Source organism: Lagopus muta, chromosome 3, assembly GCF_023343835.1.
Source record: "Lagopus muta isolate bLagMut1 chromosome 3, bLagMut1 primary, whole genome shotgun sequence".
NCBI classification, from domain to species: Eukaryota; Metazoa; Chordata; class Aves; order Galliformes; family Phasianidae; genus Lagopus; species Lagopus muta.
The window spans coordinates 52,569,936-52,597,643 of record NC_064435.1 but is presented as its reverse complement, the minus strand read 5'-3'; positions in this window follow the sequence as shown (position 1 = coordinate 52,597,643).

Here is a 27,708-nt window from a genome sequence, read left to right as displayed (position 1 = left end):
CACAGACAGTGAAATCTCTCCCTGTCCAAACCGCAGGATATGAGAAGGCAGAAAAATCAGCTCTAATCAATTATGCATTTTTTTCATTTTGGTTCTGAATACTTGAGTAATCATCCTCTTACAATTTTCTGGGTAGTATAGGAACTTAGGACATCTGACATGGCTCATATGTGTCATGCACTGTCACAAGTCATTATGAAATGAATAATGAACCCTATATGTTTGAGGTTAGATGTGTTGAATGTGTGAAAATGCTATTTTTCTGATATGTGTTCCACAGAATTAAAATCTCTGCCAGTCAAGTAACAACCATCTTTTTTTTTCCCTGAAACTGAAATAAATATTTCAAGTAAATGTAAATAAAAATATGTATTGGAGTAGTCAATAACAAAAAGAAATACCATTTTGTGTCATGCTTCATCTTTTCTGAAAGAAATTCTGGATGTTTTCATAAAAAACTATTTTGGAAAAATAAACAAGCATACAAATACGTAAATGGATGTAAACTTATCTTTGAGCAGTCAGTCCGTGATCTATAGATACCCTGGAGAGAATACATATTTTGAAGGGAAAGCTTTTATATCCCCTACACAATTAATTATACATAAAGTCTTTTATTTTAAATAGAGAGAGCCTCTGTGAGCATTTATTTCCCTTCTGAGTGGCATTCACTGGAAGACAGTAAAGAATGGGGAAGATCTAGATGTATCTAGGGGGTCATAGACTTTTTGGGTCTTCTCAGAGTCAAGGCTTCTAGGAAGAGTGAGGAGAACAAAAGTGAACTTCGGTGTACATTTCATAGAACCATATAATCATTTGAGTGGGAAGGGACCCTTAAAAGTCATCTAGTCTGACTCCCCTACAATGAACAGGGACACCTACAGCAGATCAGGTTGCTCAGAGCCTCATTCAGCCTCACCTTAGAGATCACCAGGGACAGGGCTTCTACCACCTCTCTGGGAACCTGTCCCAGTGCCTCACCACCCTTATTGTAAAAAACTGCCATATATCCAGTCTAAATCTCCCCTCTTTTAGTTTGAAACCATTTCCCCTTGTCCTGTCACAACAGACTCTGCTAAAGAGTCTGTTCCCCTCTTTTTTACAGCCTCCTTTAACATACTGAAAGCCTACTATAAGGTGTTCCTTGTGCCTTCTCTTCTCCAGGTTGAACAGCCCCAGGGCTTTCTGGGCTTTGTGGGCACACTGCAGGCTCATGTCCAGCTTCCCATCCACCAGTAGCCCCAAGTCCTTTTCACCAGGATTATGCTGTCTTTGTTACTACTAACATGACACAATCTTTGCAATTCGTATTTGTTTCACCCCTACAACTTAAAGCCACCTCACCCAAACCAAATTTTTCAGGCTTCATCCCCCATTTTTAAGACTTTCAGTTTTCAGAGAGGAGGCATTTTCCACTCTGAGCCTGTGCCTACAGGCTGGTTTTCATTCTGGAAGTCTAGCTAGCTTGGAGTTAAATCTGGATCTTGGTTATGAAATAGATGGGAAAGATATGTTCTTCTGCTCTTTCTCTGTTCCTTTTTCAGACACATATCATCTGCCACTTGGCTAATGCAGATAGATGTGCCTGTGAGTGGGGAGGGAAAATGTCCTTGTTTCATTGGTCTTAATTCACCTGTTTCTGTATGATTTAGTAGAATACCTTTAACCTTTTCATGCCCTCAGACAAAGGGTAAGCACAATAATTATGACCAGTGCAAAAAGAAAACTGGATGAAAAACATCAATCATTTTAGCCTTTGATTGAGCAGGAGAGCAGAATTCCCTTCCCTAAAATGGTACCTAAGGCATAGTAAATTATTCACAGATGCAAGCTTTCTCAGAAGAGGTCAGGTCATTGAAAACTCTGTGAAATTTATCGTATACACTCTGGTTGCTGAAACTGGATTTTCAAACCACCACCTCCTTTTCTTTTTCTTCTAATCAGTCATTCCTTGTGTTCCCTCCGCTAACATCCTTGGTAAGTGTGGTGAAATTAAACCAGAGTGAAAGCATGGAAATGTAAAGAAAATTGGAGCATTAGCATAAAAACAATATCCAATTCCGTTTTAACTTGTCCTGGGGTATTCTTTTGTCAAAGAAAAGAAAAAAAAGGGTCTCAGTGTTTTGTGCTTGAATTGTCTTTGCTATATCGTTGACAGACGTCTGGTAATGTATGTTCCCTTCGCTGAGACTAGAGAATTCTTGGTGCTAAAATGACAATTTTCCAGACAGTGATATTGGACAAAATTTCTGACATCACTTCAACAATTTGTCTGATTATGGCTGCTGCCCAATAACATGTGATTGATCCAAGTATCAGATGGAATAAAAGTTTTTCTGGTTAGTCCTCAACCTTTTTGATAGCCTATTAGATGTTAACATCCATTTAATTCAGTTCTTTTTGTTTTTCTCTAAAAAGGTTAAAGAATTTGGTCTTTTAAGTCATGCTTCAATTGTCTGTGTGTGTGACATGGAAGTTCGCCTTCAAATAAAGTACCTGTCTCCTAAAAGATGCAGTGGAGTTGGGTTTTAGTGCTTTGCAACCATGGTTACATCCACTGCACTTTTCTGAATTTCACATAAATGGGTAACTAGTTTAACAGTATTGCAGCAAGAAAGACTATTCATTCACTTTTTTTTTTTTTTTTTTTTTTTTTTTTTGGATGATAGTCCATTATATTCACTCTTTGCTCAAAATAACTCAAATGGAGAAGCACATCATGAACTTTTTGGCAGTTATTGGAGCTATATTTTCTTTAATACTAGAAGAAAACAAATATTCATTCCTAAGTGTGCACCTGTCTTTGGAACTAAATTAATCTTAATTTCTGAGGTCTTTTTGTATGACATTTATTTGCAGTATAAATATGGTTTATTTTTTGCTCTATTTTCCTGGTTCATATAATCTTTTTACATTATGAATAGAAAATGTGGTAATAATTCAGAAAGGAAGCTAGAAAGAGAAACCAAGGGGAGCACTTAACCCCCAGCCAGAAATAGTGGTTGCAAACCTTCCATTTGCTTTTAAGGCTCATAAAGCAGCCACAGGCCAGGGGAAGAAATGGAAGATTATAGGCACAGATGGTCTGAGGCTGAAAGACATAAAGGTAACTGAGGAGACTCTCAAGAAACTGAAAAAATATCATTTGTGCTCTGGCTTTGTTTAGCTCTGGGCAGCTAGAAGCAGCTGACTCTGAAAACCTGAAAATCTTTACAGTTTGTTATCCCTTGGTAATGTTCAGGGCTGAACAACATCTGGGACAGCCCCAGACTTAAAGAACTGTACTCAATCTATGATTCTGTGATTGAAGTCATTATTATTCTCAACAGTGTTACCACAACTAAAGTTTTAAGTGCTGAATCTCTTTTTCGTACATTTTTATAGTTGTACATTGTCATATTAATTGCTGAACAATGTACAGAAAGATTTCAGAAACTGTGATATTCGGGCACATGGTAAAACAAAGATTAAATACTTATGCCAATACATAGAGCATGCTTAAAGCTGAAGATTATACAATGTTACTAAATGATAGTAGGATGTTCTAAACAGTGTCTGGGTTTTAAAAAATGCCTAGAGTACAGTTGTCAGAGTAGTAAATTTCACATAAATAAATCTTTGCACGTGTATCAGTGCTTCTAACCAGCTTCGATAAATATTTATTAGCATGTGTGGGGTTCTCTTGACCATATACTTCATTGCAACAATCAAATTGCTGCAATAAGACATACCAGACTCAAATATACATTTCAACTCTCGGAAAAAAAGTGTACCAGTACCTATGGTCATTGCATGAAAATGCCTGTATCCACATCCTGTAAATATAGAAAATAGTCATGTACGAAAGAAATATTCCTGGGTATTTTTACAGTCAAAATATTGTTACAGGTAAAAGGTTACAAATTCTACTGTATGTAACCATATAATACAGTAAGAATATACAGTAATATACAGTAAGAATTTATCACTGCCCTGACTAAAATATGAACAATCTAATCAAACCTATACATAATATGATAATACCAGCATGATAGTCCAAATGAATGTTGAAAAGCCTTATATCAGTAATGTGGTCAACATTGTCATTAAGAAACTTCTACATTTATAAGTCTATCTCCCTTTTATGTGTTGTGATGTTTATCCTTCCAGGACCTCAAGACTGATTGTTTCCGTCTTTCCAAAAAAAGGAATAGAAATCAGGATTTGCCATGAACTAGCGACATCCTGAGATATCTACTGGGAAGTGGGCAATGTTTGTGATAGAATTTTCTTCTGTCCAAGTACTGGGATCTGCTTGGGTTTCCTTTCAAAAGTTTTTTCTTGCAGTCCCAGCTCCTCTCTCAGGGGCTCTCAGCTAAAGCCCAAGAATGGCAAAGTTGCCCCTCCCAGCCCTAAGTCCCCTCAAGAGCTGCTGTTTGTCACAAGTTTGTCACCCACTGCCACAGCAGAATAGCATCATATTAAGAATCAAATGGTCAACCTAAAATAGTAGAGCCTGAAAGCACTACTCCTCTCAGCAACTGTTAAACCAGTCTGAACCCAGTTGAGGTCATCGCAAGTTTGGAGAGACTCTGAGGCCCGTTATTCTTGGAACAGTATAAGGGCCAAGATCTGTTACAAGTCATGACAAAATTATATTTATTGGCCTACAATGATAAGGGTGGCATGAATGAGCCAACCACTGCTGGAGAATGTGCATTACTTCATTAAGATGCCAGACAGACATGAATGATGAGTCATCTTACCAGATGCTTATCCTGAAACATCATCCTGGGCAAAAACTTTTCTGTCCATGTACACGCTTAGTATGGTAGTAGCAGGGACTGAGCAAAGACATTTTCTAGGAAATCTAGAGGTCACCATCTGTAGAAGCTGGCATCCTGAGCAAGGAGAAGGCAAAGGGAACCAAACAGAACATTGCTGGCACCCAGTAAGGAAAAGGTTGCAAAAAGATCAGTTATAAATGAGAAGTGAAGATTTCTATTTGGGGAGATTGTAGAATCATAGAAACACAGAAAGTTTTTGCTTCAAAGGGACTTTTAAAGATCATCTATTTCCAATTCACCTGTCATGGGCAAGGACATCTTCCACTAGACCAAACTGCCCAAAGCCCAGTCCACTTCTAAAGATGAGATATCCACATATTCTCTGGGCCCTGTTTCTGTGCCGCACCACCCTCACTGAACAATTTTTTCCTGATCTAAGTCTACCTTATTTTAGTTCAAAGCCATTATCCTTGTCCTATCACTACAATCCATGATGTAGAGTGAATTAAGGAAAATAGGTTAAAAGTTATGTGCCCATTGGGTACTGAATTGGCAGCTACAGATACAGCCTTGCTAAGTCAGATTCTTGCTGCCGATAACAGATGCTTATCTATAGATTTAGACAGTTAGTACAGACAGTGGGTTTCCTGTTTCTCCAAATAACACTGTTAGCTATCCTATCTCTGTAATGCAAAGTAGCAGGCTCGGACAGTAAAACCACAAATTAACGAAAAAGCAGCAGATTGGTGGATGGAGTTGTAGCAGATAAGACAACTGACCAGAACTAGTCAAGCATCCTTCAACTTGACCTAGGTCAAAGAGCACATAGCGAGAAAGACATACGGCTTTCATCAAAAGACCACCAGAGACCACTGAGAGATACCATGTATGCGTAAAAGAACTGAGACTTGGAGCAGGAAAAAATGTCAAGCATTTTGGGGACTCATTATAATAACTCAACCTTTTCTTGGAAATCTAATGCACATGTAGGCAGCTTGTTCTTTAAGTATGTGCCTTTCTTGCCCTCTGGTGGTAACACCCCCTCTGCATCTGGTGTATGCACGGTGCTGAGTAAACACACCTGCTTTATGACTATTCTGTAGTTATAGAGTTTGATTCCATACGTCAAGAGATCCTCCCCATCTTTTCTGTACACCTCCTGTTTTTACTGGTATTTCCTGTGCTGGGGGCCCAAAGTTGAATGCAGTACCAGAGATGTGGTTTCACAAGAGCAGAGTAAAGGGGGAGAATTACCTCTCTCACCGTGCTGGTAGCCCCTCTGCTGATGCAACCCAGGATAGAGCTGGTGCTCTGGGCGGCAAGAAAATATTGCCAGAGAATATTCCATATTTTGTCCACCAATATGGAGTGATGGTCTTAATAGGACTGTAGACCAAGTACCTTTATGTTGATGCTTACTTCTTAACAATGCAGCTATGTTTTTCACATACCATAGTGCTGATATGAGTATTTACTGTATAAATCCATGCAGTCTTGCTAATTTGTACTGAGTCTAATTTGTACTGAAATTCACATATTAAATTGTAAGCATGATGATAGGTTCTGAGTATTCCTGTGATTGGGATATAACAAAAAATCTAAAAAAAAAAAAAGTGTACTGTGTTTATTTGAAGTGTAATGCTTCAAATGAAATGGGGAAACTTTGGTATTGAAATGGAAGCATTTGCTACAACTCATGGAACCAGAGAATCATAGAATATCCTGAGTTGAAGGGACCTACAAGGATTATCAACTTCAACCCCTGGCTCCACAACCACTTCTGGTGCAGAACCTTTCCTAACTCCCAATCTGCCCCTCCCCTGACAGCTCCATGCTGTTCCCTCAGGTCCTGTCATTGTCACAGAGAGCAGAGCTCAGCACTGCCCCTCTACTCCACGTAAGGAGCTGTAGCTGCCATCAGGCCTCCCTTCAGCTCATCTGCTCTGGGCTGAGCAAAACTACTCTTCACACAATTTGCCCTCCACACCCTTCACTACCTCTGTAGCCCTCCTTCAGACATTCTCTAATAGTTTTATGCCTTTCTTATACTATGGCACCTAAACTGCATCCAGTGCTCAAGGTGAGGCAGCACATTACAGAGCAGAACAGGATAACCCCTCCCCTCACCTGGTGGCAGTGATGGGCCTGGTGCACCCCTGGGTTGTTCCTTTGAGTTTCCAGGGCACAGTGCTGACTCATGTTCATCTTGCCAACAACAAGAACACTCACATCCCTTTCCATGGGGCTGCTCTTGAGATTCTTGTCCCGCTGTGTACATATATCCACTCCATCCCAGGGGCAATGGTATATGAATATCAATTAGTATAATGCTTGAATTTCAATTTTACTGTGAACAGTGTGGGAGCAATCTATTTTGTCAATATACATTTTTTTTAAAGAGAAATGACATGTGCATTTACCTTATCAAAATTTTATACAACTGCTTCTGTTAATGAGATTTTGAGTGTTGATACTTTCAGATACTTCATCTGTCACAGAAAGAGTGATGCAACACTTAGTCATGTAAAACATCTTGGGGACTAACCAGAAATCAACTCCCTAAAATAATGAGAACATCTGTTCAGCATCTGTTTTTGAACATAATTTAATAGACGTGAGTACAGGAAAAAACACTGTTCTCATTACTGGCCCATTGACAAATAAAGTAAAATGAAATCAATTGGAATTATTAGTAGCTCCATTTCAACTTAATTTGCATAAGCTATCACTTAAGTCTGACATGATTTTTTTTTAAATCTAAAATATGATCATAAAAATAATTACTTTTCAACTATTATTGCTAACATCAGTTTGGATATCAGAAACAAGCAAGAAAATTTTCAACAAATTTACAGTGAACAATGTATAACAAAACTGTGGGTTAACTTTTTTATGACTGAAGCTGCTTGAATTCAGAACAAAATACTGTTTTTCCTTCTTTACACTGCTCTATGGAAAGGTATGCAATGTCATGGAACACGGACCAGTTCTAAAAAGATAATTTCATATTACTTAGAAGACTAGGGAAATTTCTAAAATTTTAAATAGTATTCATTCTTAATCCATTCTATCCACCTGAATTTGAGATTTTTGAAGTATTCAAGTACTGTATTATTTCATTTAGCATATTAAAAGTAGAATATGTGGAATACGAGGTGAAGTTATATTTGTTCTTCAGTAGTGTGAAAATTCTTGAACTTTACATGAAACATCATCCGCGTTTATTGTTAATGTAGCTATTGATTAGTAAAACCTTGAGTGAAAAAGATTGCATTAGACTAGCATTAAAATGTTCTGAAATTGACCTAGTATCACATTTTATCACCTCTTTCTCTAATGGAGCTGTTTTGCAAAGCATTTAAATTCATAAGCTATATCTTGGAGTTTTTTAATCACATTCTTTTCTGTTCTGGGAATAATTCATAACTGAGTAATATTTAGTGGAATAGAATTTACAGTTCTAACTTGAGGCCTTCAGATGAGCCCACCTCCAGAGGAATCCCCACACTTCCTGAGGTTCTTGTCCTCAAAAGTTAAAGCAACGTTCCTTGAGGAGGAAGAAGAGTGTGGAGGAAGAGGAGTTTTAGATACTAGGAATACACATAGTGAGTCATCCTGTAAATCTATGGCTCCTTTTTCCTTCCAGTAGACCCAGTCTTGCCCAAGACAAAGTAACATCTGACGGCAAATTAGACCTCATATATACAGTGGGAATGGTTGTTTTCACATAAGCATGTGATTTAAGGAACCTGATGGAAAGAGCTCTAAATCCCACAGGTTCCATCTCACAGTGTGTGGGAAAAGCAAATAACTTTCTAAAAACTTGGCTAACAGGAACACTGGGTTTCAGCCAGCGGTATACAATATTCAGTTCAGTATATAATAGAGCACAAGCTCAGCGCAAAAATGCAATGCATTATATTGTGCAAAATAATATAAATATGAGCCAGTACTTGCAAGCAAGTTATCATGCCAGATGATTTTCATGCATTATTGCTGTGCATGATTTTTTTCTATTCCATTACAGACTAAATTAAATTATCAAGAATTGACATGGGTTGACTGCATTCAAGTGCTGCAGCTCAGATTATAAGCTTTCACAGAATCACAGAATCACAGAATGGCCAGGGTTGGAAAGGACCTCAAGGATCATGAAGCTCCAACACCCCTGCCACATGCAGAGCCACCAACCTCCACATTTAATACTAGACCAGGCTGCCAGGGCCCCATCCAATCTGACCTTGAACACCTCTAGGGAACACAACCTCTCTGGGCAGCCTGTTCCAGCACCTCACCCCTCTCCTAGTAAAGAACTTCCCCCAACATCCAACCTAAATCTTCCCTCCCTCAACTTAAAACCATTTCCTCTTGTCCTGCTGTTATCAACCCTTTAAAAGAGTTGATTCCCCTCCTGTTTGTAGGCTCCCTTTAGGTATTGAAGGGCTGCAATGAGGTCACCCCACAGCCTTCTTTTCTCCAGGCTGAACAAGCCCAACTCCCTCAGCCTGTCTTCATGGGGAGGTGCTCCAGTCCAGGTGCTTTCAGGGCCATGATAATTTGATGTTGTGTTTCCCGATGTTTCACACATCAGTGTTCCTGACATCCAAATACACAAAATAAGCCAGATCAGTTTAGGTGGACATTTTGCAAGGGAGTAAAACATTAGCTTCAATCTTTTTCCCTTTCTTAGTGTTATTCCTCTCTGGCACTGACTACAGATGCCAGACTGGGAGGAGAAGGAGGAACTGCTTTTCTTCCACTAGACACTTGAGTGGTATCATCAATGGGACAGCATGGAAAAGAAGGAGCCTTAGGCTTTCTCCCAGGCTTGTGCCTGACAAAGTATGCTCCATATGACTTGTGGAAGGATGCACGCGCCCTGATGTATGATGTGACACATAACATAAACAGGCACTGAGAATTCTATTCACCTGCACCTATCTCTTATACTGCCCTTATCTCTTAATTTCCTCTGCAACTTTGAGATGAAAAACTCTGAATCAATTTTGAGCAGAAAAAAAGAGAATGGAAATTGGACTTCCAGTTTTTGAATCTGGCATTTAAGTGTTGACTGATTTGTACATGACTGAGGTGTCATCTTTCTAACCACAATTTGCTAATCTTAGAAACAGGATTGTTAAGTACCTGACACATGTTATGCCTGGCTCCAGGTTGTGCTATGACCCATACACCCCAGTGAATAGGGGAGAAAGTGGAGCAAAATGAAAGATGATTTTCAGATCATCACCTAAAAAAAAAAAAAATAAAAAAGGATAGTAATAAAAAGGCTTCTCCTGCCTTTACAAAAGCAACAATAATTTATTTCTAAGTCTTGTTTTATTTTGTGTCATGGCCATAGTGAATTTCTATATTTCAGACTATTTTTGGTTTCTTTGAGGCAGATGGAGTTTGCCTTTCACATGATGTCCTGAGGGTGAAGGTTCAGTAAGGATGAACTATGCAATCTGCTTCACTATAACATATGACATACTGTTGATCAAAGAAGAATGTGTTAGGGACCAGATGTTATAAGTAGTAATAACATGTCCCAAGCCCTGCTTTCACATAATGCTGGAGCTAAAAGCATCTGTAAGATGTGTTCAATAGGGAAAATGTAAGTGAATACCACAGAAGAAATATCTCTCTTAAAATATTTTTCTTCATTATTAATTCTCCTCTTCCCTTTTTTAATATTCGGCTGTAATGTCCCCCTTGAGTTTAATTTTCTTCATTACTTTTTTATCCCATAGGGATATTTAACTAAAAATTGGATTGATAGCTATCTTTAATTTATTCTATTCACTTAAAAAGCAGGGGTCCATTTTTTTTTTTCCCAAAAGAGTACAATACTACTGAGAATTATTTCAAATCCTAGAAGAAAGAAACGTGCTCCAATCAGTGAAACACTCTCTCTTTGTTTCAGTATGGTTGTTTAATTCTCCTCATTCTATTTATTCTTACTGAGAATAATTATTTAAACATCTATGCTACTAAGATATTAATCTGTTGGTGGCATCTTGGCATTAAGAGATGGCACAAGAAAACTGATCACTGTTCCATTTTTCAAATTTGACATGGTTTTCTTATGTTTTGTGATATAATTTCATCTTTCACATCTACAAACAGACTTGTAGAACACGATTGACAGGAGAGGAGAGGAGAGGAGAGGAGAGGAGAGGAGAGGAGAGGAGAGGAGAGGAGAGGAGAGGAGAGGAGAGGAGAGGAGAGGAGAGGAGAGGAGAGGAGAGGAGAGGAGAGGAGAGGAGAGGAGAGGAAAAAATGAAAAGAAAAAGAAAAGAGAAGAAAAAGAAAGAAAAAAAAGACAAAAGACAAAAAGAAAGGAAAAGGAAAAGGAAAAGGAAAAGGAAAAGGAAATGGAAAAGGAAAAGGAAAAGGAAAAGGAAAAGGAAAAGGAAAAGGAAAAGGAAAAGGAAAAGGAAAAGGAAAAGGAAAAGGAAAAGGAAATGGAAAAGGAAAAGGAAAAGGAAAAGGAAAAGGAAAAGGAAAAGGAAAAGGAAAAGGAAAAAAAAATTCAAAAGGACATTTGGTATTAATGCAAGTTGTCTAAACTAATCCTTCATTTTGTTTTGGCAAGTCCTCAACTAGGATACTTAGTTGTATTGCCTCTTGACAAAGCCATCTAAAGAGTCCAGAGAATTACAGTATTCTAAAAAAATAGCAATCCTCCCCATGATTCCCTCTCAAAAAAGAAAGTCAATAAACAACACAGCAAAAAAGCCATGATTTATGAAGAAATCTACTAGGATTGTTTGGAATAAAGAAGAAAAGACTTAAAGAAGAGTATGTTAAAGGTTTTCAAAAACTGATATTTGAGAAGTGGGGTCATTAATCTTTCTTCCATGTCAATACTGAACAGAATCAGAAGTAATGGATTTAACTTTCAGCAAGAAAGATGTGGTTTAGAAAAACGTCCGTAATAAAAAGGACAGCAAAGTCTGGGATATTGCAGTCTTTAAGTTCCGTTTAGACAAACATTTGTCATAGAAATTAATACTTCAGAGGCAGGTTTATGGCCAAGCTGATCTCTGTTTGCTCTCTCTTTTTCTAAAACTATTTCTTTTCCTGAATCTTTTGTTATCTTTCCTGTCTCCTAAGAGGAAAAAGTGATTCTTTCTGATGGAGAATTATAACTCACTACATCACAGGTGGGGTTATGTATGTATCCCTCTCTAGATCTCAGAAATACTAGTAATTTATGAAATGCATAGCTAGTTTATGGTCAATTCCTACCTCTAATACTTGCTTACATAGACAAATATTGTTTTTTTTGTTTGTTTGTTTGTTTGTTTGTTTTAAAGACCATTCCTTGTCACCAATGTTCATAAAATTGTGTTGTTTTGGAATAAGAGTTTTCTGTATAATCCACTTTGAAATAAAATGCCATATCATATTTCAAGGTCACAGTCTGTCAAAGTTGCCTACTAATATCTTATTAGGTAATCAGGATGGTTGAGAATTTTTTTCATTTGTGTGATTTATCTTGACTAAAACAGAAGGATGTTTTGGCCTTTAGAATGGAGTCTACTTTGACTCTTAATTTCATAAAATCAGTCTGCAAATTCCAATTGCAACTGAGACAGTACTTATGGTCTTTCCTGCAGCACCAGGCTGCAACTATTTTCATAACCACTGTCCTATCTGACAGCTATGCTGCAGGCACACACTTATCCCTGGGCTAGAACATGCTATCATTTTCAAATTATGTGAATTCTCCTAAGGACAATTTTAAATACCATGGCAAGAGACATTTCAACTTTCAAAGGAAAATTCTAAGGGCATGTAGAGAAACAGAGCTAAAGCTGGATTCTCCTCTGCATGCTTGCAAGTGTCCTAGAAACTAGAATAGAATAAATATTGTAGTAGTTAATTACTATACTGTAAAAATCAGCTGAAAAGCCTTCTTTGCTCGGTGATTGACACTGGGAAAAAAAAAGAAAGGAATTCTCAGTACAGCAGCCTCTTTTGGCCATGTAGCTATGGGGACTACTGCCATTCTGAGTTGGGTCATTTGTTATACAGCACAAATTAAACTTGGTAGGGTCTACCGATTGCAAACTGCTTTGGAGAAACTCAGATAACATACTAATGAATATAAATAGATAAATAGATTTGGCTGCTGTAAATCTTTCTAATTTATGGAAAGTAATGATATTCTAACAAAATCTCAGTTAAGAAAAATAAATAGTATGTGCCTAACATAACATTAAAAAAGATATAAAGTTTATATTAGCATCAACTTTTATTTAAAATCATATTGGTTTAGGAACAATGTGAGTCATGCCATAAGAACATATTATGAGTTCAGTGCAGAAAGGCTTTTGTAGGGTTTAACCCCTTTGTCTTGTCACATTGATGCAAAGCTAACAAGCTTTCTGGTACAACTTTAATCAAAGTGATATGAAGTAAGGATATTTATACCTCAGACAAATAATACTATAATCTATAACCAACATGTCTTCCTCTTAATTTAAGTAGCTAACTGGTTTTTGTTGGTTTTGTTGTTTGTTTTCTTTTGGTTAGTGGCCCAACTATATGGTATCTGTTATTCTGGCTTAACTTGTCTTCATAACAGTGTGTAATAGTTGAATGTGTTTTCCTTCCCAGTGTCTCTGGTGTGGTCTGGAATAGAGGGGGGAGTGCCCTTTTTCTCTGTACATCTGATTCCCTTCTGTTTGGATATCTCATATAGAATCATAAAGATGATGATTCTTCATCTATGATTTACGTGGTCTAAATTCATTCTTTTGAAGAATTTAATAATAATAATTCACCTTTCTAGTAGTGTAAGGAAAATAATTGCACTTCACAAGGTGAGACAGAAACAGTGAAATGTATGATGCCACTTATGCAGTAGCATCAATACAAATCAACCTAACATAGTAGTTAGTTCCACAATAGTACATAGTTCCACAGTTTGATAGCCAGCTACTGAAAAAAATGATGTATAAAGTAGTCTTTTTGCTACAAGAAAGCCCATTCCCGTCTACTTCAGTATCTTACTATTTGAAGCCAGCAAGATTTTCAGTATTCATAACATGAAACTGCCCCTCTGCAAGTTAAGCTTTTTAATTGCTATCCTATTCATTAAATACTGTCCCAGTTCAGCTTCATAGCTAGCTGGAAATATTCTATAAAAACCCAATTTTGCTCATAAGACGAGAGAATTGATCATCAACATTTTTCAAATAAATTTTAGCTATCAGCTTGCTCTGAGACCATTTTCCAAAGCCTAAGAAAATGCTTAATAAGTAACTGACATTAAACAATATGCAAAAATATCTTAATAATCTACCATTGCATTTAATTCAAGATTTTAATAAAAATTTAATTAAGGTTCCCACATTTCTACTTGGGGGCTATCTTGAACTCAGTGCCATTCAAATCCCATTAGTGCTAATGGCCAAACACTAAACATGTGGAGAATATAAAACACATAAAATTTACTTTTAATAAGTCATTCATCCTACATTAAATATAAAACCATTATTAAAAACACATTAAGGAGAATTAACTACTATTATAGCAATGAATGTTTCTAATAATCAGTTGATATTTATTTAGTTTATAGTACTGTCTTATTATTACACAATTAAGATTTTATAACGTCCTCGTAAATCTTTGGCAAATGAAGTGCCTATCTGGGAACATCAATTTAAAAACTTACAAAAACATACATTTTAATGTTGGTGCTGTTTTTGTTTTTTTCTTTCTTTATAAAAAAGAGAGAGGAAAAGTTTTATTGAAAGATTGTTTAGGCAAGAGAGTTTTACAGAGCGAAACATATAGTCTGCACCACATGGCTACAGTAAGTCTGTACCTCAAAGATGGATCCATTTTTAATGCAAAAAAATAATTAAAAAAAATGAAAAGAGTCTGTCTTCTTGGGATTTTAACAAGGAAAAGACAATTCAATAAATAGTTCGTAGACCAGAGGGAAAATGTATGGCAATATGGGCAGAATGCAGGCAGGAGGTATTAGGCAGATGAACTGAACTTTCCAGGTCCTGAAATAGAAAACAAGGTCACTTCAGCATTTGAAAGTAAGGTGTTTAAAATCATGGGAAACACAGTCAAAGAAAAAAGAGGATTGCTGTAGGAGAGTGATTGACCATGGACCAACTGTAAAATACCTCTCAATTTGTCAAACTTTAACACCATTTTGCATTTTCTCCTATTTGTCTTTTATTTTCTTCACATTGATGCACACAAAGCCATGTATTGCTACATCTGTGTCTTTGACAGAGAGTTTCAAAGTTAATTCTTAGGAATTCAAACAGCTTCTCTAATTGAGACACTAATTTATTCCTGAAGAAATAGATATCGTTTATAGTATCATGAACCACTGTGCCTATATGCTGTTCTTAGCACTTGGTAAGTGTTACACTCAAGGAACCTGTAGCAGATACAGCATCAAATTATACACAGAAAGCTACGTTCTTCCATGTGATATGTGATTGCACCCAGGACTAGCCTCAGATAATGGAAATGTCTTTATATTACCTTATAACTACACTCACAAATGCATACCTGCCAAGTGACAGAAAATCTCTGAGAGTAGCCTTGTTGTACCCAATGCAAAAAGTTTATATGGTGCATTTACTCAGATTCTACATTTATTGAAGCTAGTGCTCATGTTTCCATTGACATGAGAAGGCTATGAGTCACAAATTATACCATATGCCTGCCTTGTATTAATCAGTTTAATGAGCCACAGTAGCATTTAAATAAATAAATAAATAAATAAATAAAAAGTTAAAAAAAGAAAGAAAGGTTTTGCTTTGACTCTTAAATCCTTTGATTTCACTGGTTTCTGTCCTAACATTAAAGTTATTTAAACATGCTTTAATTGCTTTCATTACAAACATGTAAGGCTTTCAAACAGAGAACTTTAATGAGAGTTTTTAGTACTCAGCCACAGCATCTTATGAAATACATGTGATTTAGTTGTACTTGATGAAAAACAATCTCCAAATTTTTTAAATAATTCAATATCTTTGTACTTATTTATGTGAAATCCTCAACAGTTTCCTCAATAAGTTAAAAATATCCCTTTGCAAGCCAAGGATTATACTTCAATCTCAAACCATTGAAAGAAATCTCAATTTCATTTTAAAATGTGGATGTAATTTCATCTTAATATTATTTTATATAATAAATGATCTGAGATTGTTCTGTTGTTTCTTGGGGAATCCCTATCCTTTATTTCAATAACTGTGCTGGGCTGGGACAAACTTAACATCTTGAACAGAGTCAGTTTGCACTGCCGAGAAGAGTCTGACTCTCTCTTGCACATTATCTTCTACCAAGTACCTATAGACATCTGTTATTTACAAGGTCCTTTTAAATCTTCTCTGGAATAAACAGTCCCAGCTCTCTCAGCCTCTCTTCATGTAAAAAATATGTCAATCCCTTTATCATATTTGTGGTCCTGTGATGAACTTACTCCTGTAAGTCTACATTTTTCTTGTACTGGTCCCAGAACTGAACACAGTACTCCAAGCGTAGCTTCACCAGTACTGAGCAGAGGAAAAGAATCATCTCCTTAGACCTGCTGGCAAAAGTTCTCCTAATGCAGCCCAAGATATCACAGGGTTTTTGCCAATATTCAACTTGTCCGCAGGTATCCCAAAATCCTGTTCTGAGGAGATGCTTTCCAGCTGAGTGTCCATCAGCATGTATTGGTGCACTGAGTCTTTCACCTCCAGTTGCAGGACTTTGCATTTCCCCTTTATGCAGTTCTGACCCCAATTCTCCAGGTCTCTCTGGATGGCAGTGCCACATATCAAGAATTCCTCACAGTTTTGTATCTTCTATGAATGTGCTGAGGGTATCAGCCAGGTCTCTCAGAACTTCTGTGCACTACCATGGCTTTCTGTATGTCCAGTTTGTTTAAATGCTTCCCAGACTGGTTCTCCTCCACTGAGGCTGACTTCCTTGCTGCAGGCTCTCCTTTTGATCTCAAGGGGATGGAATTTGATAAAGAATTTGTAATTTTTATCCCAGCTAACAATTATTATATTCTAATAATTTCCATTCTTTCTACAGATTGACAGGTTCCCCTGGCAGATATGATTTTTTGAAGGACTTTCAAATGAGTTCAAATATAACTCTTAGAAGAATTTCTGGAAATGCGTAATTAATGTGCCGTATGGAAGGGGAGAAAATTCTATGATTCTAGGATTCTAGGATAGTGAAATTTTTTTCTGTTTGCTCATTTTACATTTGTTGCAATGTTAAAAATTAAAGGATCTTTGAAATGGTAGGTTTTGAACATAAATATTTTGTTGGGTTTTGGAATAAATGATTTGACTGCTGACTGTAGGAAGATGTTTTGCTGTCATTCAAATGGATCTGCCAATAGAAATGGCCTCATTGGTGAGCTGGAGCAATGCTGTAGTAATTTGTCTGGCACATTTTAACTTCTCCACTTCATGATTTTTTTATTACTTTTCTTTGTACTTATATTTGGCCCAGAGTTTATATTTAAGTCTAATGGACTTCCATTCAGATCCCTACAGAGTGTGAATTGATCTGAGAACATTATATTGCCTTTGTAGTAAAAAAGAACTAAACATCGAGACAAATTCAAGTATTGTGAACATAAACAGATTTTATGAGATACTGGCTAGATGAACAAGTCACAGTTGAGTATTATATTTTAAAACCAGGCACAAAAAAAAAAGAGAAAGCTTTTGGAGAAAAGTGGGGAGAAAAATTGTACATAAAATTAAGGATGTTTTACCTTCATACATGCCAAGAAATTAATTAAAAAGGAAATTGCAAGCCAACAGTGGAATCATGAAGAAGACAAAATTAGTATGGAAAAATAAGATTATCGTTAAATTTTCTACAGCAGAGGCCAAGACCTGGGTTGAATATTGGTTCTAGGAAAAGAGATATCTATTTTCCACTTCATAACTCAGTTATTGGTGCTTAATAAAACTTCGGTATAGAATGCAATTAAGTGAAACAAGTCAGGATTTATAGAAATTAAATGCAATCATACATATTTTCTTTTATTGCTATTTTTGTTGTTGTTTGTTTTTTTAACAACTTGATAAGATAATATGAATTGATACCTCTTGGCAGAAAAAATATTTACTTTATAATTTCTTTATTATCTTTATTATATAATCATTTTTAGAGCAGCCTATGTGGTTGCATGAAATGACAGAATTCTGAGCTGCTCCGAAAAAAAAGTATAGTTATACAGATAAGTATTTTCTGTGTGAAGTCAACTTATTCCAGTTTTATAGAAATAGAAATGTTATAGGCTCCACAGATTTGCAACAGCGTCATCCAATAATCACGCATTTTGAAGTTTGTGTTCTGCTGATAGTCACTTCACTAGCAAAACCATTTTTCAGGTATGGTATTTCAGGCTTTTTACTGAGCAATGAAAGTAGTTCCTGGCAGAAACACTGTGGAAATGCCAGTTGCCAAACTATCTTTTGGGATCTTTTGGGAGCTGTAGCAGCAATGATGAAGCAAATTCGAGAAGTTTCTCTTGAATCAAAGTATTTGAAAGGTTCCTAGTGTTTTCTTAGTATCTCCATTTATCTACTCCTCCCAAAAGAAATAAGAAAAAGTAACAGCAAAGTCTGTGCTCAAATGTTTTCAGTTTCCAGCCCCAAGACCTGAGTGAGTAACAACTGATCTTTTCTACCATCTGGATCTAATGAAGCTTCCATATCTTGGCATACAAAAACTTCTTGCAGCATAAAACCCATGCTTACTTTTAATAAGATTATTTTAATTTGAGTGAAACTTCAGCATGTCACACTACATCTTCCACATGAATTATTTTGGATATGTAAATAAAAAGAAAGAACACATTTCATACTACATCAGTGTTGGGAGAGGCTGACCTTAAAGCTCCTGGGAAAGTGCGTACAGATGAGTTGTGAAGCTTAGATTCTGAGTTCCTGCTTTGCCCACTTCCAGAAAGGAGCGATAGACTGTATTACCCACACACCTTAGAAATACTGCAGTTTAAATGAGAAAATCCCTAAGTATGTAAGCTATGAGAAATCCGGACATTTGTTGCACATTCACCTCCATGACTCCCCTTGTTGCTGAACACCTAGCAATCCCAATTTCAAGCTAAGAAGTGTTGAGGCCTAGCAGAAGCTTCCATGCAGCCCTCCCATGTGCTGTGTGGGGACTGTGAGCATCTCTGTCCATGTGTTGGTTCTAAATGCATACTGACAGAGAGATTAAAAAGTGAGCTACCATTCCAGCCATCTGATGACATGGAAACCATTCCTCTGCTTTTGACCACTAAGCATCTGTTAATGTTACTGTTGTAAACTCATGTTTTTGAGAGTTTAGGGTTTGGCGTAAATCATTGTTTCTAAGTTGTTTTCTTGCACTTGTTTCTCCACTGTTCAGCTTAAAAAAAAAATAAAAAAGTAGAAGCAAAGGCCTCCAACATTCAATGCAAAACAAAGTAAAAGCAATTAAAGTTGTTAAAGGTTGCCATGGAAATCTGGATGGCACTTCATCTCCAGTTCTTACCCTCCTGAGATCAAGAAAGGAAGACAAAGTGTATGGATGATTTAATGAAGATATACAACAGCTCAGCTACTTACTTCATCCCTGTCTTTATCTGGCACTGCCGCATCAGATACAAATTACACTTCTGAAATGTAGAAAGCCATGCACACTGGAGAGCAGGAGAGATATTCAAGTTAACAAGCAATGCAGTAAGGGGAAATTAGGAACAGCGTGAAAAAGAAAATACCACATGTTGGGTCAAAGACTGCAAGGCAGACCTGAACCACGATGGTTTTCAGAAAGCAGGAAGATGGGATGTTGTCAGCAGTGACAGAAAACAGTGGCTTAAAGAGAATCATGGAATATGTTACTAGGTATTATTTTTGACTATAACAGTCCGAAACTTCCTTTAGGTCATCAAGAAGACAAGCTTGAGGCGAGGAATGACTTGCTGTTGCTAAAAATAAGTTATTCTTTTCTTCATATTGCAAGCTCTAGAAAGGAGATAAGGTTGGGAATTTTAGAAAGAATGCAATAGAAACAGAACTGAACTCCCAGTTAAATCAGAGAGATTTTCATGAGTGGAACAACATAAGAAAGAGTAGGGAAAAGATAAGCACATCTGAAAATTGTATTGATCTAATGAGTTGAAGGATTTAACAGGCAAGATTGTATGAAATGGTGCCTTGAGTACTTTCTAAGCATCCATCTCTCCTCATTGCAATGATTTAGAACAAACAGATTCTGAGATTATAATGGTATAGTCAGACAAACACCCAACACGATGGTTCAGTAAGACAAATACAATTTCATAAATACCTGAAAGGAGGATGCAAAGAGGATGGAGTCAGGCTGTTTCCAGTGGTGCCCAGTGACAAGATGAACACAAACTGAAATGCAGAAGGTTTCCTTTGAACACCTGGATGCATTTCTTCACAGAGGAAACGATGGACAACTTTCATGCCCCAAAGAGTCTGTGGAATCTCCTCTTTGGAAACAGTCAGAAGTCATCTCAACATGGTCCTGGGCAACCTTCTCTGGGAAGCCCTGCTGGAGTACTGAGGTTGGACCAGAGAACTGTCAGAAATCCCTTCCAAACACAACCATTCTGCTATTCTGTGATTTCTGCAACAAAACAGTGAGTTATTTTGGGCTAACTCTCAAGCACAGCCTAAGTTCCTAGGACAAGATGTTCAGTAGTGCTAAACAGAGAAATTGGCAGAATCTTTAAACTACTTTCACAGTAACTTTAAAGTAGCAGAAGCCAGACTGTCAATGAAGGATGCATCTCCATCTTCAGACACTTGTTCTAGTCTCTGTACCTTCCTTCCCTGGGGCCACCAGAAAGCATTCATGCAGCTGCACAGTCAGGAATATCTTGGAAATATTTTTAGAAAAAATATTCTTTCAGCAGGAGCAGTTTCTAGCCTAAAATACTGTTCTGAGAAAGGACAGAATTATGGGTGGAAAGAAGGTCCTTCTACTTTCAATGTGAAGTCATTTCTAAGTCACTCCTCAATTACCTTCAAGAGTTCAGATCAGCTTACAAATCAGTACCTGCCGGCAGCTCTCCACTGTAGCTGTTAATTCATGCTTTCGCAGCTGTTACATTAGCATGCCAAAAGAACTTTCAACCTCCTTGAAATTTCCTTCAGCATAGTTTGAGCGTAATTGAATATTAAGTGATTCAAGATTTAATTTTTATATTTTCTTAAACAAGTCTGCTCAAATATGCCCTATTCAGTAGTACCCTTGGAGTACTAGGTGCAGAACAAGGTCAGAACTTTTACAAGCAACTATTTCTGTGTGACATACAAACAAAGAAAGGTTGGAACCTTTTCTTTCTTTTAAAACTTGAACAGCCCAAAATGTTTCTAATTTAACATCTACTGGGCCATGCTGCCACCTGCCAATCTGGTAACACTTTCTTAGATTTATAAAGATAGCAGAAGAATAAATGAGTTGAAAATATCCATCATTAAACTATTTTTCATTCTAATTTGGAACATGCAGTAAAAACTTTGTCAAAGAGTAAAAAAAAAACAAAAAACAACCCACAGTAAGTGCTTGAACAGGTAGTGAGGCTGCCTGTGCTGCCTAAGTGCACATTTACAACAGATTTCTTCATATGAGGATCAAATCCTTCCATTAAATATTCTCATTTAAAACCAATCTGCATAAATAAGGACCCACTTCTCAAAGAGCACGCTAATTCAAAGAAAATTAGATTTTACATGAAAATACATGCAACTCCAAATTTCTCATCAGGATCTCAGCCTTTGTGAAACATTTATTTCCAAATGTGTCCAACTGTGGCTCTCAACAACTTTTCTCCAAGTCTCAGGAGAGCCAAAATTCTGTTAGGTATCAGTGTTTCTTTGAGCACCCCAGTGTATTCACTTCCTATATCAAAGCAAAACCTTGACATGCACCTGCTCCTGCCTTGCATCAGTTTGCAATGTTGAAGAACTCCAGAACCTCTATGCTTTGAATGGGATGCAGTTCAACAAGAGCACCCCGATGCATTCACTTCCTATATCAAAGCAAGGATGCATCTGCTCCTGCCTTGAATAAATCTCCAAAGTCCTGCACTTGGGTCACAACAACCCCATGCATTGCTACAGGCCTGGGGCAGAGTGGCTCACAAGGTGTGCAGAGGAAAAGGATCTGGGAGTGTTGTCAGTGCTTAGCTGAACATGAGGCAGCTGTGTGCCACAGGTGGCCAAGAAGGTCAACAGCATCCTGCCTTCTGCCAGAAACAGTGGGGTCAGAAGGACCAGGGAAGTGATTGTCCCTCTGTACTCAGCCTGATGATGCCACATCTTGAATACTGTTCAATAGTGTTCTGTTTTGGGCCCCTCCCTACAAGAAAGACATTGAGGCCTGGAGAGAGTCCAGAGAAGGACAACAAAGCTCTTGAAGGGTTTGGAGCACAAGTCTTATGAGGAGCAGCAGAGGGAACTGGGATTGTTTAATCTGGAGAAGAGGAGGCTCAGGGGAGACCTTTTAGCTCTCTACAACTCCCTGAAAGGAGATTGTTGTGAGGTGGGTATTGGCCTCTTCTCCCAGGTAACAGCAATAGGATAAGAGAGAATAGCCTCAAGCTGCACCAGGGGAGGTTCAAGTTGGATATTAGGAAAAAAGTCTTCTCAGAAAGAGTGGTAATGCATTGGAACAGGCTGCCTGGGGAGCTGGTGGAGTCAGTGTCCCTGGAGGTATTTAAGGAAAGCGTAGATGTAGTACTTAGGGACATGGTTTAGTGGGCAATATTGGTGTTGGGTGGACAGTTGGACAGGATGATCTTGAAGGTCTTTTCCAATCTTGGTGATTCTATGATTCTACAATTTTTGAAAGGATTTCAGTGCATAAAATCTCACTCAGGTTGGGACAGGTTACAAGCCTCTGTATCTGCAGTAGTGGTTGACAAATTTTGGCGGGTAAGTTTTCTGAAAATTTCTATGCATGGAATATCTTCTGTCTTTCTTGGCTCCCACATGCCGTCTTTATAATGACTACACCATCTCTGAAATGACAGTAAAAGTTTATTGGCGCTATTCATGCTAAGACTTCTCTTAAAACATTATCTAGATTTTCTCAGAAATTAACTTTTATAAAATTCTGGAACCATGAACATAAAAACATTTTGGTTTTTTGTTTTCCCTGGATAGCATATCAAGTTTTTCCAAAATGTTTAAGGAGTTCTAAAAAGTGTTTTTTAATCACTAGTTTCCTTCTTATGTTTCAATATAGCTTCAAATGTAAGATGTGTATCGTGTTATCTGAGTTTGATAGCTGATTGTTTGGGTGGTAGTATTTGTTTGATTCATTGGTTGAAATTAAGTATACAACATTCTTTAGTCCTGTGAAATTAGGTGACAAAAGTTCCTAAGTTCAGTCTTGCCTTACCAATGAGCATAAAATTCTTATTTACAGAAATATTTGTACTCTGTCATTTATTAGAATTAGCTATTATACTATAATTAAAATATATTAATGAGAAAACAGGAAATTGAAATATATTGGAGACATATCAGCTATATATACTTACAATATACTTACAATTCTTCTAAAATTATTTTTTTCAGTTTATAAGATATCTAAGATCATCATAAAATATTATAAGATATAATTTCATCTAAGTATCCAATTATGGCATTAAAATTACTTTATTATCTGACTCAGATGGCATATTTACAACACGTGTTATGTCCTTGAAACTGATTTAAAATACTTTATTTGCAGTGACTTTCACTGAATGCAATTCTTGTCATGTTTTTTCATAACTAATTTGCTTTCTCCTGTTTACTAACTGAATAATTGTCAGAGTATAATTAACACAGATGTCGCATGTGCCTAGTTTTCAGGTTCAGGTTAAATTTATACCACTGCATATGGAAGTGTCTAATTAGATTGCTATCTGAAATGGTGAAGGAGTTGCTATATTTTGAGCAAAGCCTTTTTCACAGACTTTTATTCAATGGTACTATAATGTTTTTATTAGTTGGCAATTTCTAAAATGAGGTTCTCATATTAAGCACATCAGGGTTTACCGAGATGGAAATATTTGCAAATTAGATACAAACCATTCTGAATATTTGGAGAGATTCTAAATTTTCTAAGCCAAAGTTTATACTGGACCAATTAAAGCCAAAACACTAAATTTTCTAACACTTTTGTGTTCAGAGATACAAATGTACTTATAATAAGATGTAATAACATCTACCAAATAGGTTTTTTGGGTATAAAAACACATGTTGTTGAGAACAACTGAAGTTGCAATTGAGCCTTCCAGATCTGTTGCCAGCATTTCCCAAAAGACCAACAAATATCAGGTACTTTGATTCAAGTAAAATGCACACTGAAATAATTGCATTTTTTAAACGAAAGTCCAAAATAAACAAACTATTTATATGCATTTCTTTGGTAACTTAATAGCTGATCACATACATCTAAGAAAAAGAAATTTTCTATATGTGACTATGGAAATAGTGGAGCAGTTAATTTCTTACACTGAAAAAATGACAAAGCAGAACTCCTCAGTACTGTTTCAGTACTCAAAATCATCCACATTAAATTTATTGCTGTGTGAATTTCATATATGAAAATATACTCTTACTCTGGAACTATGTGGTGGGAATATTTCCCACATTAACCAGGATTAGTGGTTTTTAAATGTAATTCTCAGTAATTTAGATTCTCTTTTTAAACAAACAAATGTACTAAGCAAATCGATTTACTGAGCAAGTGTGCATCTGTTCTGCTCTAACAGCCTCTCCCAATATGTTGAGTTTTTTCCTTTTCATTATGTTCCGCAGTCGTTCTGGATGCTTCTTTTGCAATGCTTTGATTAGTGTCACTTGCTTTGTGTAGTAATGTTTCTTTACTTACTGATAATGAGTGCCTTAAAAACAGATTTAATTGGGATTTTGTTTACTTTCTTTCTTTAAAGGACAAAATACTCCAGGAAAACTTTGCCCATGGTTTTATGGCCCAGTAGATCAGTTGTACCACCTGGATTTCTCTTGTGGGATTTAATGCCCAGAGGACTCAGTGCACCTCAGGAAACCATGGTGATATAAATAAACGTTATTTAAAGGACAATGCTAATAAGCCTGTGTATGGCAATAGGCAAGAGAATATCAAGAAACTTTTATAATTTGGGAACTTTTTTCCTAGCTTTCTTGTACGAAATCTTTAAATTTAGGGAGCAGAGCTGCAAGAGTGATTGTTGTTTAACTTTTCTTCTCAGTGAGGCTTGCTAAGGGAGAAAACATCCTGTATTGTTGTAGATATGTTTTTAGAACTCAGGATACACTTGAACAGCAGGCTAGATCTGCATATCACATTACAGCTCTATCTTTCAGTGGGAAGAAATTAAACATGGCAGGGAAATGGGAATTATTTCTCATTACTGAATTTACATAGCCCATTGTTTTCCATAAACACCATCAATATAGAAATGATTCATATCCTAACTGACCTTAACAAGAATCTATATGAGGTAATATGAATCTGTTAGCTAAACATTTTTCTGAAGAAGGAAAAGAATTTGGCTTGTGATTCCTCAAAACAAATTCAGTATTTTCTTTCAGAAATGTTGCCTTATACTTTCTGTGTATGTTTAGCTGTATTTTTGCCTCCATGCCACTGGTTCCATCTAACTTTATTGGCATTTTCCCATTCACCAAGGTGTTACAATCACATCATTTTGTAATGAGCTGTCATAGTGCAGCAATAGAAATAGGAAAAGCATCTATGGTGCATGTGAATTTTTTCTTTGATACCAATTAATTAGACAGAACCATAGATTGCAGAAGAAATACACAGAACTGAAGGCATCTAAATGATCTCATCAGCAGAAAGTTGGATACTTTGGTTGATGGTTTCTAATTTGCACTGTAGCAGATGGATGATGCTGAAGGTCACAATTACAATATAAGACCAACTTGTCTGTACGGTTTGAACTCCACATAGATAACTGCCTCATTTTTACTGAATGCTAGTACTGAAAACCTTTTGTTCTTCTTTCAAACTCTATTTCATGTTGGTAAATTACACCTCCATGATGAAACAAAAGGAGGTTTCAGTTTATCCTTCATTTCATTCTTTATATTGAATCTGTGGCTCTCTAATTATTCTGAAGAATTTTGTTGCCATCAAAGAAATGAACAGATTTTCCTCTTTGCTTATTTGTGAAACATCTGAATAGGCAACTTATTAGACATTCAGTCTTATAACAATAAAAATAGAATATAACTCCATATTGAACTGATAGATCAAAAATATTTTCTTTTTAAAGCAAGAAATAATCAGGTCAATTAAATTTGAAAATAGAACAAGCTAAAATTTTCAGAAAAATACAACACACTAAGTGACTTAGGAGTGAAAATTTCTCAAAAATTACTGTTTGCTGTACCATGGCCCTGTAGCACAAGTTATATGTGAGTGTATTCACAAGATCAGATACTCCGAAACAACTGTTATATGACCTTTCTGATAAATGAATTTCAAAGTAAAATATCTAAAGTCAGTGTGGGATATACCCTTTTGTATATCTCAAGATGGGGATGCAAAGGAACAGTTGGTACGTGGCACTTCACGAGCCAAAAATCCACGTATTATCTTCCTTTGTGTCAATTTGTTTTTAGAGTTACATCTCATCACTCAAAAGACAGAATCCTGGAGAGAAAAAAATAAGCACCCAGCAACAATACAAAAATCTACATATTGTTTTGGTATTGTTTTGTAGAGTTAGTAACTTAAAGATGACACTGAGAGCCTCAAGCAAATGATCTACAGAATCTTTTGCAGTGGTCCTTCCAGTCTAGCTTGGGCTGTGAGGGTGGTTGAAGTATTTTCATCTGATAGAGATTCACTGATATTTATTAAAAAACATTAAGGAGCTTGTTGTCTATCAAGTATCTATCTGCCTCTATTGCCTTGCAGCTTGGAATGAAATTGCCTCCTGAATGTTCCTGTCTTGTCATTACCACCTCAGTAGGTCTGGTTACCTCCTAAAACTAACTACTCCCTTGAAATTTAGAAAACTATTAATCTATTATATGATAGAGCCAAAATAACTCATTCTGGCAAATACAATCAGTAAAAAAGTAGACTCCAGCAGCAAGAGCAAGCCTGCAGAGTGGTACGGCGAACACCAAGGAACATTCAAAAAAAGTAACTGCTGAAACTACTTCATGCTCTTTTGACCTCTCATACACATATGGGTACTCATAAAGATTCAGGCTTCATTCTGTGAAAAATCTCTCTATTTCCTGGGCACTGAAATTGTGTAAGACAGTATTAAACTAGCTCATTTTCTTCACTGTCTGTTACTTCATATTGCTCTGCTAAAATCTTGCGCTAATTGCATAGATTGCTGTGCTGCAGCAAGTCAGTGAATATGCCACAGTTTCTGAATGATACACAGCCAGTTGTCTCACATCTCAAACATATGTAAGAGAGACTTAAGTATGTAGGCTTAAGAAAAAGGCTGACTGTTCAAATATATAGACATGATTAAGACAAAAAAAATCAGAAAGGAATCTGTCGTAGTAGTTTCAACATCAAATTCAGTCTGACCTGTTAATATGTAATTTCTAATCACCTGAGCTATTATGCATTCACTCAGTTACCCATGAATAATGATCTTTCCTTTTGCACCTTCTTTCCTACATTCTCTGTGTCCTCTACGAATCTCATTTTAGAAGACTGCAGTTGTCTTCCTGGCATCCTCTCAGATGTCTCTCAGCATAGCAGAAATTGCCTCCTTGCTTCTCCTCTGCTTGAGCTTTGCGTATCAGCTTAAAGATGTAATCCTGAGTTGTTCACTGTGACTCATACAGGGTTCTGCTTAGACTAAAAATGTGTCTGCATTAAAGATTCCTTTTTTTTTCACCTTAGTTACTTGCTGTTACATCACCAT